Source organism: Mustelus asterias, chromosome 5, assembly GCF_964213995.1.
Source record: "Mustelus asterias chromosome 5, sMusAst1.hap1.1, whole genome shotgun sequence".
NCBI lineage: Eukaryota > Metazoa > Chordata > Chondrichthyes > Carcharhiniformes > Triakidae > Mustelus > Mustelus asterias.
This window is the reverse complement of record NC_135805.1, coordinates 23,706,295-23,721,443: the sequence shown is the minus strand read 5'-3', so window position 1 is coordinate 23,721,443 and position 15,149 is coordinate 23,706,295.

Sequence of the window (15,149 nt, the reverse complement as noted above, 5' to 3'; positions counted from 1 at the left end):
CAATGAAGTTACTGTGAAAATCCCCTAGTCGCCACACTCCAGCGCCTATTTGGGTACACTGAGGGAGAATTTAGCATGGCCAATGCACCTAACCTGCACATCTTTTGCACTGTGGGAGGAAACTGGAGCAGGCACGATCTAACGTGGGGAAATAACATAGAGACAATTTGAAAGGCAGGGTAAGATCCTTGGGCTTGTAAGTATTTTCTTTTCAAAGTGTTTCCGGCCAATATAAATTGCTGAATTTTAATTGTGACAGGCAAGATTAATTAGCTTGGAAGTAAGCTTGAGTCTACAAAACACGATTTGCTTTTGCAGAACATGCCACACAGACAGTGACCCAAGCTGGGAATCGAACCTAGGTCCCTGGCACTGTGAGGCCATTCTTAATGAATGAGTCACATGTAGGCCAGACCAGATAAGGATGGAAGATTTTCTTCCCTAAAATGGATTAGTGAACCTGATGGGTTTTTATGACAACTGACGATGGCTTCATGGTCACTGATACGGAAAGTAATTTTCCAATTTGGAAAGAAACGCCATTTGAACCCACGTCCCCAAAGGAGTTAACAGGGTTTTGGGATCATTAGTGCAGTGACTTTGCCATTACACCAGCATCTCTCCCAATAGCAATGTGCTGATTTGTCAGGGAGACCCCATAGTAGATCAATGATACATTTCCATTTTTAGCACCTAGGATGATAAACAGTTCAAATCTGGCACTGTGTCTGTGAAGTAGTCAGATACAAATGGCAAAAGCAAAATTTCTGGGGAAAATGGGGCTTTCAAACCGATCTAACGTGGGGAAATAACATAGAGACAATTTGAAAGGCAGGGCAAGATCCTTGGGCTTGTAAGTATTTTCTTTTCAAAGTGTTTCCAGCCAATATAAATTGCTGAATTTTAATTGTGACAGGCAAGATTAATTAGCTTGGAAGTAAGCTTGAGTCTACAAAACACGATTTGGTTTTGTAGTATCGCACCATTTGACTGCTAATGTCTGAATTTTTTACAAACAAGGTACACGGCATTGGGTAAATCATCTTTTGCCACTTGTCATTCTTATTTCTATTTTTCCACTTCTGAAATCTTGCTCTCCATTGTGTTTCCATCCCCCCTCCCCCCCAAAACCCTTCAGGGCCAATTGCCACATTCCTCAGGTAGCCTCCTATCAATCTGTTCCTTTGTTCTGCCATTCACACATTCCGGTCATTTATTGGATGCTTTCTCAGCCTTTATCATCACCATTTACAATCCCTTTGTCCCATTACAACCACCCCCCCACCCTCATGGTATAAATCTCATCTGATTTTCTTTGCCTTCAGCTCTTGACAAAGGGTCATCCAGACTTGAAACGTTGGCTCTATTCTCTCTCCACAGATGCTGTCAGACCTGCTGAGTTTCTTCAGCATTTTCTGTTTTTGTTTCAGATTCCAGCATCCACAGTATTTTACCTTAATCTATACAAATCATTGGGGTCCTGCTGCTTTGAGGTGTCTTTGATATTCCGCTCATGGAATATTCTTTAAATTTTGATTCATCTTTGGAGTCTAACACTCTAGGCGTAAATTACACAACTCAGTAAGAAAAGTGCAGAAACTTGAGCACAAACTCTGGGCCGATATTCGAATGTGATACTGAAAGGAGTGCTACACTATTGTAGGCACTGCCTGTTAGACCAGACAGTGACCCTGGCTGCCCTCTCAGATGGACACAAAATCTTCCATGACACTATCCAATGTGGTTGACTCTCAACTGCCCTCTGAAAGGGCCGAGCAAGCCACTCAGTTGTATCAATCGCTTAAGAAGGCAGCTCACCACTACCTTCTCAAGGGCAACTGGGGATGGACAATAAATGCTGGCTTAGCCAGTGACGCCCATCTCCCATGAATGTATATATATAAAAAACTATCTCCAAGAAAAGCAGGGGAAGGTGTCCTGCTCAACATTTAGACCTCAATCAACATGACTAAAAATAGGTTATCACATTGCTGTGGAACCTTGTTGGGATGTGCAAATAGGCTGCCGTGATTCCAATAGTACAACAGTAACAACACTTCACAAGAAAGTTATTGGCTGTAGAGCACTTTTGGATTCCCCAAGGTCGTGAAAGGTGCTATGTAAATGCAAGTTCTTTCGATGTTTTGTACTGGGAGCAGCCGCTGCTTTATTTCAGTTGGCTGTATATAGGCGTTAACATGAGTTTGAATGGGTAACTCTAGCTAAAAGGCTTTGTCGACTCAGGTTTATTTTGCATCCTTTGTCCTTTATATCTTTTTTGCAAGTTTGATTATCTTAGGTGGTGTTTATTTGGGTCAGTCAAGGATAGTCTTTTCAAGGGTTTGAGGAGCGCTCAAACAGAGTCTGCCTCTTTGTTTGCTGCAGTGAAAGCGGTTCTGGTCTGAGTGCCACCAGAAACCTAGCTTGCAGGAATTTCTCATCAGCAGGACGTGCTTTTGAAACTGAAATGTCAGCCAATTCAGTGTTTTTCCTCAAACTAATTATACCGCGGTTTTAACTACTAACCTGTCAACTCAAAAGCAAAATGTGACATTAATTAACACAGATATTCGGGTTTGTTTAATAAAAAAAAGGCCCTTAATAAAAAAAAAGTGACTGATTGACATTGTCCGCAACAACACTTTCTGTCTGATGGGCTGTCACCGAGGCGTAGCTAGTAGCCCGTGAAGGCGTCGGCCATCCCATGCCTGACATTGCGAGGGCATTTTCAGTGAATGCCGAATGACCATGCGTGTCCAAATTGTTCTCTGCGGGCAAATTTGTGAAACAGCGGAAACGGAACAGTCAGTTTCGATCAGCGCATCGGTCCGAGGTTGCATACGTGCCATGCCGCACGACTGCGCTTCTGCCGGCGAAAACAATCGCTTGCCAGCTCGGAGCCATGCAGAGTTTTTTTTTGCACACAGCACAAAATGCAAAGTGAAAGAAACAGGAGAAACAATACAGACCAGCAAGACTCTCGCAAAAAAAAAAGTGAAATAAAATTGCGAATGAGTTGCAAGCAAACATCTTCAAATTGTAAGTGGATTTGGGTCAAAAGAACAGAAAATCTAAATGTTGTGCTCAAAAATGTAATTGCATTTCTTGCTTCTCGTTAAGATGCAGCCTGGATCCATCGTTCTGACAATTGGCAAACGCATTACAGTTAATAAAATATTACCAATCAGGTGGACGTTTCTTTGTTTAACTCTGTATTTAAATGGTGGTGCAATTGTATCAACATAAATTAGCCAATATTTAAGAAAATGGTACAGGCAACGATTGTTTCAGCAGATAGCAAAGTGAAATACTTAAGGAAAAATAGAAATAACTTTTCACTTCAGTGGCCTACTTTTCACTAATTTCTAAGTCAGACCAGCGAGCAAATAATTCTCTCCTATTTTCTTCCATGAAACAAGTCAAGTTTCTAACAGATTCTATTCCTCTGTGCTGTTGAAGATCGGCAGAATAAAGTTCAGAAACAAAGTATCATTGCATCAGTTTTTAAACTAGGTCACGCTTTTCCGCAGGGGCTAAGATGGGGGAGGCAGAGGCATCTGACATTAAGTATCTCAAGAGTCACAGTGAACCATTGTCATCATAATTTAAAGTAAACTTTGACAGGCTAGAATGTGAGTATACCCTTTGATGCTCATTTCTCATAATAAAGAAGAATTGTGAATGCGGAGCGAGACTCTATGAAACGGAACGCAAGGTCGACTAAAGTACTGATAGCTTGGCCATTCCTTTGTAGATCAAGCAGGCGTAGCAAGCTATTGAGGAACTAAACAAGAGACGGAGAGGCACATCTAGGTCTAACAAGAAGGCAGGCCTTTGGGGAGCACAGCTGATGTGTTCTAATCAGATCTAATCACCGTGTGATGACAGTGTTGCTTTTTTAACCCTAACAGAATCTGTCATTAAAAGTTACTGAAGCTTAGCCTTTCCCCTTCCCTCTATCATTCACCCTTGACAAAGGCTTGAGCACATATTTCTTTTTGTTCATAGACAGTCAACTACTGTTCTTTTCTTTTCACATCAAACCAACTAATGATGGCGGACAATTTTCTGTCCTCTCTCAATTTGGTGGGAAACCCATTACACTGGGACATCCATGTTATCAGAATCAGTATAGAGTTCTTTGCTTCTGGAGCTCTTGCCACTGCTCAGAATCCACCTTGGCATCCAGCAGCCACCATTTGCTGGAGGACCATTTGGAACAGGCTGCAGTGACTGTTGAGCTCAATCAGAAGCGGCGCAAGCAACAGTCAATGTTCTTGTTCAGCTTCAATGAACTGGCCTGTGTGGGGATATTGGCATTTCACCATCAGATACTGCAAAGGCTATGGGCTCTGACAATATTCCGGCAATACAACTGAGGACTTATTCTCCAAACTTGTTGCGCCCCTAGCCAAGTTGCTCCAGTACAGCAACAACGCTGGTATTTAGCTGGCAATGTGGAAAATTGCCCAGGTATGTCCTGTACACAAAAAGCAGGACAAGTCCAACCTGACCAATTACCACTCCAGCAGTCTACTCTCAGTCATCAATAAAGTGATGGAAGGGATCATCCACAGTGCTATCAACTAGCACGCGCACTAAGTTTGGGTTCTGCCAGGACCACTCAGCTGCTGACCTCTTTACAATCCTGGTTCAAACATGGACAAAAGAGCTGAAGAGGTGAGGTAAGAGTGATTGTCCTTGACATCAATGTAGCATTTGAAAAGTATGGCATCAAGGAGCCCTAACAAAACTGAGAATCAGGGGGGAAACCCTCTGCGGATTGGAGTCATATCTGGTACATAGGAAGATGGTTGTGGTTGTGGAGGCTCAGTCTTCTCAGCTCCAAGACATCTCTGCAGGAGTCCCTCAGGGTAGCGTTCTAGGCCCAACAATCTTCAGCTGCTTCATCAATGACCTTCCCTCCGTCATAAGGTCAGAAGGGGGGATGTTTGCTGATGATTGCACAATGTTCAGCACCATTCGCAACTCCTCATACAGAAGCAGTCCATGTGCAAATGCAGCAAGACCTGGACAATATCCAGGCTTGGACTGACAAGTGGCAAACTGTGTGTAGAAAAACATTGCTCCTCATGTTGCTGTTGGTTCTTTTGCCAGTCGTTTTCTATCGGTGCTCTCCCGATTGTGACAGTTGCTGTCCATCTGCCCTCTCTAGGCCCTTTATGACTTTGCTATCAAATCTACTCTCAGCTTTCTGCTCTGTAAGGAGAAAAACCTCACCTTTCCCAATGGCTTACCGTGCATTGTGTTAAATATGGATAATAATGGAAGTTTAACAACACTTAAACAACTTGCCATGATTCAATGGCAGCATTACCGACCACCTCCAGGTGCAGATTAAGAAGTGCCATTCTGGAGACTGGAGCACATAACCTGGACCGCCACTCCAATGCAGCAGTGAGGGCGCACTGCACTGTTGGAGGTACTGTATTTTGGATGATACATTAAATCAAGGCTTTTTCTGCCCTCAACTCCCCTGACACGGTTCAAAGAAGAAGAGGGGAGATCTCCTTGATATCAAGGACAATATTCATCCCTTAGCCATCATCACTAAACCAGATTATCTGGTCATTAGCACAATGCTGTTTGTGGGCATTTAATGTCACATCCCTGAATTCCACAGCTCTGACAGTGCAGCACTCCTCCATTTTTGTACTGATTTATCAGCCTCAGTCTCCAGTCTTGGAATGGGGTGGATCCACGGCCTTTTGACTCAGAAGTGCTATTAAACCAAACTGGGATCAGTTGATTATTTTGGTTAAATGTCATCCAAGTGAAATGTTAACTCTGCTTCTCTTTTCATACAAGCTGCTGAGCACTTCCAACACTTTTGTTTCCATTCTAGATTTCTAGCATTCACAGGACTTTGCCTTTGAATTAGCAGATTATTGTTGGTTATCACAGAATCACAGAACCCTACAGTGCAGAAAGAGGCCATTGGGCCCATCGGGTCTGCACCGAACACAATCCAACCCAGGCCCTACCCCCATATCCCTATATATTTACTCGCTAATCCCTCTAACCTACGCATCTCAGGACACTAAGGGGCAATTTTAGCATGGTCAATCGACCTAACCCGCACATCATTGGACTGTGGGAGGAAACCGGAGCACCCGGAGGAAACCCACGCAGACACGAGGAGAATGTGCAAACTCCACACAGACAGTGACCCAAGCCGGGAATTGAACCCAGGTCTCTGGAGCTGTGAAGCAGCAGTGCTAACCACTGTGCTACCGTGCTGCCCAAGTTAATTATTTGATTTGATTTATTATTGTCACATGTATTAGTATACATGTATTGTTTCTTGTGCACTATACAGACAAAGCATGTTCCTTCACTTGTTGCTGTGTCAAATTCCTGTAACTCCCTACCTAATAGCACTATGAGTGTACCTACACCACATGGACAGTTGCGATTCAAGAAGGCAGTTCACCACCAATTTCTCATAGCCATTTAGGGATGGGGAATAAATGTTGGCCCAGCCAGTGACACCCAGATCCCATGAACAAATGAAAAAATAAGACTCAGTGTGTGGAATCTTCCCGTCCCGTCCGCCACAGGAATCGTAGCGGGCGGGACATGGACCATGCAAATGACCGTTGATCTCAGGCGGGATTTTTCGGTTTTGGGGTGAGTGTGGCTGGAAAATCCTGCCCATTCTCTCTTTGAATCATAGAATCATAGAAACCCTACAGTACAGAAAGAGGCCATTCGGCCCATCGAGTCTACACCGACCACAATCCCACCCAGGCCCTACCCCCATATCCCTCCATATTTTACCCATTCATTTTGAGGCAATATATTTTATTTTTCTTTATATTGGAGGCATCCAGCTTCAGTTTGAACTTTCTTTCAATGCTATGTTTTGATTGGATGTTAAAAGTTTAACGGGATTTAATATTGTCGATGGAAAAAACTATTTCTGGTGAATGGGGAATCAAAAGAAAGTGAATGTTTTGATTTGATTTATTATTGTCACATGTATTAACTTACAGTGAAAAGTATAGTTTCTTGTGCACTATACAGACAAAGCATACTGTTCATAGAGAAGGACAGGAGAGAGTTCAGAATATAGTGTTACAATCATAGCTAGGATGTAGAGAAAGTTCAACTCAATATAAGGTAGGTCCATTCAAAAGTCTGATGGCAGCAGGGAAGAAGCTGTTCTTGAGTTAGTCGGCATGTGTCCTCAGACTTTTGTATCTTTTTCCCGACGGAAGAAGGTGGAAGAGAGAATGTCCGGGTGTGTGGGGTCCTTAATTATGCTGGCTGCTTTTCCGGGGCAGCGGGAAGTGTAGACAGAGTCGATGGATGGGAGGCTAGTTTGTGTGATGGATTGGGCTACATTCACGACATTTTGTAGTTTCTTGCGGTCTTGGGCAGAGCAGGAGCCATACCAACCTGTGATACAACCAGAAAGAATGCTTTCTATGGTGCATCTGTAAAAGTTGGTGAGAGTCGTAGCGGAAATGCCAAATTTCCTTAGTCTTCTGAGAAAGCAGAGGCATTGGTGGACTTTCTTAACTATAGTCTTGGCATGGGGGGACCAGGACAGGTTGTTGGTGATCTGGACACCTAAAAACTTGACCTCTCGACCATTTCTACTTCGTCCCCATTGATGTAAACAGGGGCATGTTCTCCTTTATGCTTCCTGAAGTCAATGACAATCTCCTTTGTTTTATTGACATTGAAGGAGAGATTATTGTCATTGCACCATTTCACCAGATTCTCTAACTCATTCCTGTACTCTGTCTCGTCACTGTTTGAGATCCGACCCACAACGGTGGGTCGTCAGCAAACTTGAAAATCGAGTTGCTGCCCCGTGTTCACAATATCAATATTTAAAACTCAACATTGCCCCCAGTGTCAGCATTCGGCCATCTGACACAAAGAGTGCTTGATGGCTGAGTATCCTCAAAGATGGGCGACCACCAAGTAAGTTAATGAACAAACATAGAACATTACAGCGCAGTACAGGCCCTTCGGCTCTCGATGTTGCGCCGACCAGTAAAACCAATCTAAAGCCCCTCTACACTATTTCAATGTCATCCAAACGGTTTATTAGAAGAAAATTACTATTTACAGAGAGTGATATAAAGGCTACTGTACTCCATAACTCCAGATTCCTGACAGAGGTCCGAGGTCAACGGACATTTCCGTTGTCCGCCTCTTGCCCTTTCCGATTCCATGGCAAGTGAGGCGGTAGAATTCCAGCGCATAAATCCCTGGGGAAATATCACCAGTGATGCCTTCACAATATTCTGTAAATTCATTGGTAGGATAGGCACACCTAGAAGATCCCACCAATGGGAAGGGATGGAAAATCCCAGCTGATGTGAACAGGCAACTGAAGGATTCAGCCTCTGATGGGCTGAATGGATCACTATTCATTTCATGACCTTGTGATGCACACACACTAAAGATGCCATAACGCAACAGAGAATCATAAAAACATAGAAAATAGGTGCAGGAGTTGGCCATTCGCCCTTCGAGCCTGCACCACCATTCAATATGATCACGACTGATCATGCACTTTCAGTATCCCACTCCGCTTTCTCTCCATACCCCTTGATCCCTTTAGCTGCAAAAGCCACATCCAGCTCCATTAGATATGAACATATCTAATGAACTGGCTTCAACAGCTTTCTGTGGTAGAGAATGCCACAGGTTCACAACTCTTAGTGAAGAAGTTCTTCCTCATAGGAGCATAGGAATTAGGAGCAGAAGTAGGAAAATTCAGCCCTTCGAGCCTGCTCTGCCATTCAATCAGATCATGGCTGACCGCTCCCTGGTCTCAAATCCACTCCTCTTTACAAGGTCATGAAATGATTAGTGATGCAGTAAACCATTCAGCCCATCAAAGCTTCAATCCTTCAGTTGCCTATTTCCCATTTCCCCCTTTCCTTTTTTTTATTAGAAATATGTCTATCTTCATCGTGAAACCATTCAATAATTCAGACTCCACCGCGCTATGGGGCAGTGAGTTCCACAAGTTCACCACCCTCTGTGAGAAGTAGTTCCTCCTCATCTCAGTTTTAAATCTATCACCTCTCAACCTATAACTATAACCTCTTGTTCTAGACGTTCACATCTCAGTCCTGAATGGCTTACTCCTTATCCTTATACTGTGACTCCTAGTTCTGGACTTCTCCAACATCGGGAACATTCTTCCTGCATCTAGCCTGTTGAGTCCCATCAGAATTTTATATGTTTCCATGAGACCCCTCTCATTCTTCTAAATTCCAGTGAGTAGATTCCCAATCTATCCAGTCTCTCTTCATAGATCAATCCTGCCATTCCGGGAATCAGCCCGGTGAACCTTTGCTGGACTCCCTCAATAGCAAGAATGTCCTTCCTCAGACTAGGAGACCAAAACTGTGCACAATACTCGAGGTGTGGCCTTATGCTCCAGACAGGGTCTAAACAAGGATGAGTGGGAATTCTGCCCCTCACTGGGCATGCCGCCCCACCCTCTGAAGGTTCCAGCCAATCTAATTGGCTAGCAGCTCGATCAGTCCTGGCAGTGCATTGCTGGGCACTGCTGGGATTACAAGAGGAGGAGCCAGAAGGCCCAATCAATCTCCAGAAACAGGTAAATGCAGGTTCATGGGCTGGGTGGATTTGGGCAGGTCAGGGACAGGGGGTGGGTTTAAGGCTGAGGGTCGGTAGGAAGAAAAGGGGGGATTTTCCTCCACGATTATAGGGATTCCATGATTCTATGAGTATCCTCAACACTGGTGCCCCGCAAGGCTGTGTTCTCAGCCCCCTACTATATTTCTTATACACTCCAACTCGATTTTCAAGTTTGCTGACGACACCACCGTAGTAGAGGGAAGCGATAGAGAATCTGGTGAATTGATGCAACAACAATAATCTCTCCCTCACTGTCAACAAAACAAAGGAGATTGCCATGGACTTCAGAAACGTAATGGAGGACATGCCTCTGTCTACATCAACAGTGATGAAGTGGAGGTGGTTGAGAGCTTCAAGTTTCTAAGTGCCCAGATCACCAACAACATGTCCTGGTCCCCCCATGCCGACATTATAGTTAAGAAAGCCCACCAACGTCTCTACTTTCTCAGAAGGCTAAGGAAATTTGGCATGCCCACGACAATTCTCACTAATTTTACAGATGCACCATAGGAAACATCCTTTCCAGATGTATCACAGCTTGGTATTGCTCCTGCTCTGACCAAGACCTCAAGAAACTACAAAGAGTTGTGAACATAACCCAGTCCGTCAAGCAAACCAGCCTCCCATTCATTGACTCTATCTACAGTTACTGCTGCCTCGGGAAAGCAGCCAGCATAATGAAGTACCCCATGCATCCCGCACATACTCTCTTCCACCTTCTTCCATCTGGAAAAAGATACAAAAGTCTGAAAACGCATACCAACCGACTCAAGAACAGCTTCTTCCCTGCTGCCATCAGACTTTTAGAACCATAGGACCATAGAATGGTCCTATCACATATTAAGCTGATCTTCTCCTCACCTTATCTGTAACTGCAACACGGCATTCTACACTCTCTCCTTTCCTCCTCCCCATGTACTCTATGAATGGTATGCTGTATAGCACACAAGAAACAATATTTTTCACTGTATCCCAATACATGTGAGAATAATAACTTACCACTCTTCGAAGAGCTGATTTTAAAATTGCTTGTCTGCCCACACCGTACATTTTACGGCGTGGGCAGTATATTATTAGGGTCAACTGGTTTGGTAACAAACCAAATTGACCCTTGATTACCTCTTTAAATAGTGGCCTGCCCATTTCTGCACCTGCTCATCTTCCCTTTTTATGTGGGTGGGCTCGGGGGTGGGTGGGAAGATGGTGGGGTGGGTACCTGCCCTATGTTGCATGCCCACTTCCCTGCCCCCTGCCGAAAACATGCCCAACAATGGCACGTAAAATGCAGCCCATAGTCACAAACCTTATTGAGTTCTTTGAGAAGGTGACCAAAGAGGTGGATGAGGGTAAAGCGGTTGATGTGATGGATATGGATTTCAGCAAAGCATTTGATAAGGTTCCCCAAGGTAAGCTTTTGCAGAAAATACGGACACATGGGATTGAGGGTGATTTAGTGGTTTGGATCAGGAATTGGCTAGCTGGAAGAAAACAGAGGGTGGGGGTTGATGGGAAATATTCATCCTGGAGTTCAGTTACTAGTGGTGTACCGCAAGGATCTGTTTTAGGGCCACTGCTGTTTGTCATTTTTATTAATGACCTGGATGAGGGCATAGAAGGATGGGTTAGTAAATTTGCAGATCACACTAAAGTCGGTGGAGTTGTAGACAGTGCGGAGGGAAGTGGCAGGTTACAGAGGGACATAGATAAGCTGCAGAGCTGGGCTGAGAGGTGGCAAATGGAGTTTAATGCGGAAAAGTGTGAAGTGATTCACTTTGGAAGGAGTAACAGGAATACAGAGTACTGGGCTAATGGTAAGATACTTGGTAGTGTGGATGAACAGAGGGATCTGGGTGTCCATGTGCATAGATCCCTGAAAGTTGGCACCCAGGTTGATAGGGTTGTTAAGAAGGCGTACAGTGTGTTAGCTTTTATTGGTAGAGGGATTGAGTTTCGGAGCCAGGAGGTCATGTTGCAACTGTAGAAAACTCTGGTGCGGCCGCATTTGGAGTATTGCGCACAGTTCTGGTCGCCGTATTATAGGAAGGATGTGGAAGTGTTGGAAAGGGTGCAGAGGAGATTTACCAGGATGTTGCCTGGTATGGTGGGAAGATGTTATGAGGAAAGGCTGAGGGGCTTGAGGTTGTTTTTCGTTAGAGAGAAGAAGGTTAAAAGGTGACTTAATAGAGGCATACAAGATGATCAGAGGATTAGATAGGGTGGATAGTGAGAGTCCTTTTCCTCGGATGGTGATGGCTCACACTAAGGGACATAGCTTTAAATTGAGGGGTGATAGATATAGGACAGATGTTAGAGGTAGGTTCTTTACTCAGAGAGTAGTAAGGGCATGGAATGCCCTGCCTGCAGCAGTAGTGGACTCGTCAACATTAAGAGCATTCAAATGGTTATTGGATAAACATATGGATGACATTGGAATAGTGTAGGTTAGATGGGCTTTAGATTGGTTTCACTGGTCGGCGCAACATCGAGGGCCGAAGGGCCTGTACTGCGCTGTAATGTTCTATGTTCTAGTCTCACCTCATTACAACAGTAGGAGGGAGATACCTGCCGTATGTAAAGAACGAGTTACGCAGTCTGGTGTTGCTAGAATGTACAAGTACTAGTACATTCAGAAACTGCTGGAGGAGTGACTCGACCTGTTTGAGTGAGATGCATCTGTGTGGCTCTGGGTTTGGGACCTCGCGGGTGGAAAAGATGAGTGCGCCAATGTAATGAATCTCACCCTCTCCGTGTGATTTAATTCTCCCTGGGTGTTTTTATGACTGAGAGAACTCTGGGCCAGTTTCCTGTCGAAGGCAAGTTTACTTTAGCTGAAACTTGGGCAGAAGCCAGAAGTTAGCACGACACCTCACTGGTAACCATCACAGATGACATCATCATAATTAATACCTGGCTGCTTTTCAGAATAAGAAGTCTAACAACACCAGGTTAAAGTCCAACAGGTTTATTTGGTAGCAAAAGTCACTAGCTTTTGGATCGCTGCTCCTTCGTCAGGTAAGTTATTAGTGATTGCCAAATTCATGGCTCCTAGCTTTGGTCTCCCTTAAGTGAAAGTCGTGGCTTGGATAAACAGCCGTGGCAGGTTCGAGAGCCTCGCCAGCACAATGCTAACACCTTGTAAACAAATCTGAAGAGCTTGGGGTTTTGGGCCTCCCAATCTGTTACAGTGTTGTGTATCGCTATTCGGCTTTTTGGCTAAGATTAAGTGTCAGATCAAGCCCAAGATGGGGTGCAGTGCCCTATCTTGTCAATTTTGATCTTGTCTGTCTCTCTTGCGGGGTAAGGAGTCTAACACCAGGTTAAAGTCCAACAGGTTTATTTGGTAGCAAACGCCACTAGCTTTCGGAGCGCCGCTCCTTCGTCAGGTGAGTGGAAGATCTGCTCATAAATGGATCTGCGGGTAACTGTCTGTAGTGTTCCTCGTTGTTCAGTTGTCGGTACACTTCTTTGCAGTAATCCGTTCTGTTCAGTATGACGATGGCCCTTGCGGGGACCGTGAATTGGATTCAACTGGATTTTGAATTTGGTTTTTAAAGCAAGCAAGGAATGGATTTGGGTCTGCCCGGTCCATTCTGAGCATTGGCTTTGTTGCTTTAAGGATGGAATAATTTTATTTTTAAATTCTGAGGTACAGAGGGATCTAGGTGTTCTTCTGAGTAAGCCACAAAATATCAGTGTGCAGGTACAAGTAATTAAGGCTAATGGAATGCTATCCTTTATTATGAGAGGATTTGAACATAAAAGAAAGTATGTTATGCTTCAGTTACACAGGGCAATGGCGAGACCACATCTCAAATACTGTGTGCAGCTTTGGTTTCCTTATTTAAGGAAGGATGTAAATGCATTGGCAGCGGTTCAGAGGAGGTTTTCTAGATTGATGCCTAGAATGAATGGGCTGTCTTAGGAAGAAATGTTAGACAGACTGGGCTTGTTTTCATTGGAACTTAAAAGCGTGAGGGGTGACTTGATTGAAGTATATCTGGTGCAGAAGGTGAAATCAGACTGGTGCAGAAGGTGAAGTCGCATGGGATCAGAGGTGAGCTGGCAAGGTGGATACGAAACTGACTCGGTCAAAGAAGACAGAGGGTAGCAGTGGAAGGGTGCGTTCCTGAATGGAGGGCTGTGACAAGTGGTGTTCCTCAGGGATCAGTGCTGGGACCTTTGCTGTTTGTAATATATATAAATGATTTGGAGGAAAATGTAACTGGTTTGATTAGTAAGTTTGCGGACGACACAAAGGTTGGTGGATTTGCGGATAGCGATGAGGACCATCAGAGGATACAGCAGGATATAGATCAGTTGGAGACTTGGGCGGAGAGTTTAATCCGGACAAATGTGAGGGAATGCATTTTGGAAGGTCTAATACAGATAGGAAATGTACATAAATGGCAGAACCTTTAAGAGTATTGATAGGCAAAGGGATCTGGGTGTACAGGTCACTGAAAGTGGCAATGAGGTGGAGAAGGTAGTCAAGAAGGCATACGGCATGCTTGCCTTCATCGGCCGGGGTATTGAGTTTAAAAATTGGCAAGTCATGTTGCAGCTTTATAGAACCTTAGTTAGGCCGCACTTAGAATATAGTGTTCAATTCTGGTCGCCACACTACCAGAAGGATGTGGAGGCTTTGGAGAGAGTACAGAAAAGATTTACCAGGATGTTGCCTGGTATGGAAGGCATTAGCTATGAGGAGAGATTGGAGAAACTTGGTTTGTTCTCACTGGAGCGACGGAGGTTGAGGGGCGACCTGATAGAAGTCTACAAGATTTTGAGAGGCATGGACAGAGTGGATAGTCAGAAGCTTTTTCCCAGGGTGGAAGAGCCTATTACTAGGGGGCACAGGTTTAAGATACGAGGGGCAAGGTTTAAAGGAGATGTACGAGGCAGATTTTTTACACAGGGATTAGTGGGTGCCTGGAACGCATTGCCGGGGGAGGTAGTGGAAGCGGATATGGTAGTGACTTTTAGGGGGCGTCTTGACAAGTACATGAATAGGATGGGAATAGAGGGATATGGTCCCCGGAAGGGTAGGGGGTTTTAGTTAAGTCAGGCAGCATGGTTGGCCGAAGGCAGGCTTGGAGGGCCGAAGGGCCTGTTCCTGTGCTGTAATTTTCTTTGTTCTTTGTTCAAGATCCTGAAAGGTCTTTACATAGAATCCCTACAGTACAGAAGGAGGCCATTCGGCCCTTCATGTCTGTACCGACCACAATACTACCCAGGCCCTATTCCCTTAACTCGATGCATTTACTTTGCTAATCCCTCTGACACTAGGGTCAATTTACTGTGGCCAATCAACCTAATCTGCACATCATTGGACTGTGGGAGGAAACCGAAGCGCCCAGAGGAAACACACGCAGACAAGGGGAGAATGTGCAAACTCCACACAGACAAGGCCAGAATTGAACCTGGGACCCTGGCACTGTGAGGCAGCAGTGCTAACCACTGTGCCACCGTGCCGTCCTTACATGGTTTACATGGAA